General features: G+C 37.7%; 1 long non-coding RNA gene across 2 annotated transcripts; it reads left to right on the plus strand.

Moving 5' to 3' along the window:
* The first annotated feature begins 1,838 nt into the window (after nt 1-1,838).
* Nucleotides 1,839-3,020, plus strand: LOC107835059 (uncharacterized). 2 transcript variants are annotated; one of them, XR_001660889.1, is made up of 3 exons: nt 1,839-2,069; nt 2,144-2,269; nt 2,472-3,020. It is a non-coding gene; the product is annotated as an uncharacterized LOC107835059 (long non-coding RNA). The 2 variants fall into 2 exon arrangements; XR_001660888.1 differs by having other exon boundaries at nt 2,144-3,020.
* Nucleotides 3,021-3,722: the final 702 nt, after the last annotated feature.

Genomic DNA, 3,722 nt, shown 5'->3' on the forward strand with positions numbered 1-3,722 from the left:
TCCACTGAGACAGGAACAGTCCAACATCTGGATTGCGACCTGCAGTGGATGTAGGAAGGACAGTTGGTGCTGCTGCAGCACAACTCATTTCTCCAAACACAGGAAAAGCTCCAACAGAGAGGAGAAAGGAAATCCCTCAGTAACAACCTGAAGAAACTCACTGAAGCCTAAAAGGACATCAAGAAACTAAGGAAACATTTCTGGAAGCTCAACAAAGTAAAAACTGAAGAGTTAAAATTTCAGGGTTAACCCTTGATGAGTTAAATGGCGTCCAGTGAGTTATTTTCCATAGTTGATTCCATCGGTGTTGATTCAACTCTGATGGGAGGAAAATAAGCTTCTTCCTCCTTCATCGTCTTCCTTGGAGTGAAATTTGAAAACCGCTCCATTTTTTTCTTCTCCTGTTGTTCTAAAGGGCAAGTACAACTTCTTAAATCTTTGGTCAAGCACTTTTAAGTTGATGGTGATGTTACTTTTTCCACTAATTTAATACTTAGTCTATTTTGCAACAGCTTTAAGGATGCAACAGATACTGAAGTTGATGGAGAAATAATCTGTGAGTTGTTAGTTAGCAGCTGTAGCACAACAGTAACTCCGTTGTAACTGCAACTTTTACACACACACACACACACACACAAATACTGGGCTGTGTACTTGTGAAAAATGAAGTTCTATTTTTGTACAATTTAAAATCATAATTTTGGCCACGGTAATGTAAATGCTACTAGTCTTTACATTCACATGGCTGTAGCAACGGGCTGCACAGTGGCGTGGCTGGTAGACCTGTTGCCTTGCAGCAAGAAGGTTCTGGGTTTGATTCTTGGCCCTGGTCTTTCTGCATGTGTGAATATATCTGTGCATGGTTGTGTGTCCTGTCTGTCTCTGTGTTGCCCTGCGACAGACTGGTGACCTGTCCAGGGTGACCCCGCCTCTCGCCCGGAATATTAGCTGGAGCGGCACCAGCAACCCTCCCGACCCCACTATGGGACAAGGGTGTAAAGAAAATGGATGGATGGGCTGTAGCAACGCTGAAGTGTTACGTTCTCAAACATGCATAGGAGTATTGCACCAAGGGGAGCGCTTGACTTAAGTTACTTTGCTTTTTCTAGATCAGTAACATGCTGATCCAGCATCATCGTGACATGGACACATATGGTATGTTGGATGAGGTTGGAGGGCAGTTTGTCATTCATCAGCTCCATGAGGAAGGTTTGTGGATTTTAATTTAACCTCTGTGGGGTCGATGGGAGGGAATGATAGGTATTTAAAAAAAGTACTTAGTCCTTAACACTAGTTTTACAAATTTTTGGTGAGTAAAAGGGGTAAGCCATTGTATTTTCAGTTTTGCAATATGTTCACCATGCTATTCATATGAACTGAAAATACCAATTAATAACTCAAATAAAGCTAATTACAAAATCTGGTTGATTAAATAAAATTACACTCTAAATTTTGCATTTTTACCTTTCCAGTCATTGAAAGATTTTTTCTGCCACCTGATGCCAAAGTTGCATCCAAGGATGCAACAGATACTGAAGTTGATGGAGAAATATTCTGTGACCTCATTAGACAAGCAAAAATGTTATGCTGAAAGATTTCTGCCATCATGGTGAGATATAAAAGCAAATTAAAACAAGTGTCAAAGATGTCATAAAAGGATGAAACTGATCTTTGTTTTGTCTTCTCTTTCAAAGTTCTCGGACTTCTCATGTGCTTCTGAGCCTTTCTCAAGCTTCAGCTCAAATGCATCAACCTCAGCAATAATGATGGATGAGATACCCTGCAAGAACCAAAAGCCTGATAATGCAGTGTCTGCTAAAAAGGTAACATGATTTCAGTGTGCGCCTAAACTCTTTAAACATGTTGTGCCATATGTGGTTAATCTAAATGTCTCAATCCATTTCCTTTTCTTTAATTATTCTTCATTTCATAGCTGGTTGAAGTGCCCTACAGAATATGTCTGGTGGTGAAGAAGTTCTGCAGGAGTGTGGAACAACAGAAACTCTCAGTGATGCCATAAGAAGACAAGTGGTGAACATACTGGTGGCTCACAGGATTAATGAACATAGGTAGGTGTGTTTTTACACTTCTAAATCTGTTAAAAAGTCCCAAATTTTTTCACTAAAATGAAATCTCCTGTTAGGCATCTTCCTGCTAAACCAATCAGAGAAGAGTACTTGAGGATGGTGACATTTCATTCCACCACCACCTGAAGTCTCCAGGAATCAGTGTGTGGGATGCAGTCGAGAGACTTGCTGTCTTTTATAAGGTAATGGAAATAAATATATGTGAAGCAATTTGTCACTTTGCTTTTATAGACATTGAACAAGTGATAAAATGGCAGCTTTGAGTATGTCTGGGAAAACGTTAATTCCTTTCATTGGTTTGTATGAATCCTTAAAGTTTTATAATGGTTGTAGCCATATGTCTGGTTTCTTATGTTTGGTGTATATATATTTTTTAAATTTTAGTCATGCTGCAGTTTAGAGGAAAATCTCTGGGACCAATGGGGTCTGCAGCCATACCTCCATCCTCGCTGTTTGATGTCAGAAGAGGAAAATTGACATCATCGTGGATAAGTCACTCATTCCATGCCAAGCAAACTGCTCCCTTGGAGCATTTGATGAGTTTTTCAAAAGACATTTTGTATTTTATGTCTTTTACTATGATGCATTACTGAAATTTTATACATTTTTGCAATGCATAACGATGTTGCCAAGGTGAAGGAATCAGCTAGAGTGGGGGACTTGAGAGCAAGATAAGCAATATATTTTTAGTTGACAATTATTTTTTCCTTTGTTACCTAAACAGCTATTTACAGAGACCTTTGTTCATTTTCATTCTTTCAGGGTTTTATAGTGAAAGATATGCTCTAAAAATCCCAGACCTAAAATTTTATAAGTCTTTTGATATTCAAAACATGTATGGAAAGCTAATGAATGTTTGTTTACTGTACAGCAGTTTAAAATGTTGGAAATACAGCTTCAAATATAAAACAATTTTTTAAACTTGAATTATTTGTTTTAGTTTTTTATTATAATTAATTTTAACCAGAATCATAAAGTAACACATTTTGGAGTAAATATGTAACACTTGAAAGTGTTAAATTAACACCAACAAAGTAGTTAATTTTTGTTATTTTATCAGTGTTAACCATTGCATCCAAAACAGAGTTGATTCAACTCTGTTTTGTGAGTTAAAAATTAACTATTTTGAAAGTGTTAATTTAACTCTGAAGAGTGTGGACTATATAAACCCTGAAAAAGTGTTAATATCAACTCTGGTAGTTAAATCAACACTGGGCTTTTTGCCCAGCTTTTAATCAGCATTAAAATCCAATCAATCTAAACTCTGATCAACACCTGGATACCTGCTCCATCCACACTCCCACACACAGATGAAGGAATGAAACACTAAACAACCTGCTGCTGAAAACCTGCTGTGGCCTCACTGGAATATCCAGAAATACAAACATTAAAAAGGAGAAGCATCACATTCAACAAGAACCAAAGAAAATAATGACACTTTTAATGCAGGATGGACAAAGTGTCATTATTTTCTTTGGTTCTTGTTGAATGTGATGCAGCTTCTTTTTAATGTTTGTATTTCTGGATATTCCAGTGAGGCCACAGCAGGTTTTCAGCAGCAGGTTGTTTAGTGTTTCATTCCTTCATCTGTGTGTGGGAGTGTGGATGGAGCAGGTATCCAGGTGTTGATCAGAG

Source organism: Poecilia formosa, unplaced genomic scaffold (genome assembly GCF_000485575.1).
Source record: "Poecilia formosa unplaced genomic scaffold, Poecilia_formosa-5.1.2 Scaffold961, whole genome shotgun sequence".
In the NCBI taxonomy this organism is placed as follows: Eukaryota; Metazoa; Chordata; class Actinopteri; order Cyprinodontiformes; family Poeciliidae; genus Poecilia; species Poecilia formosa.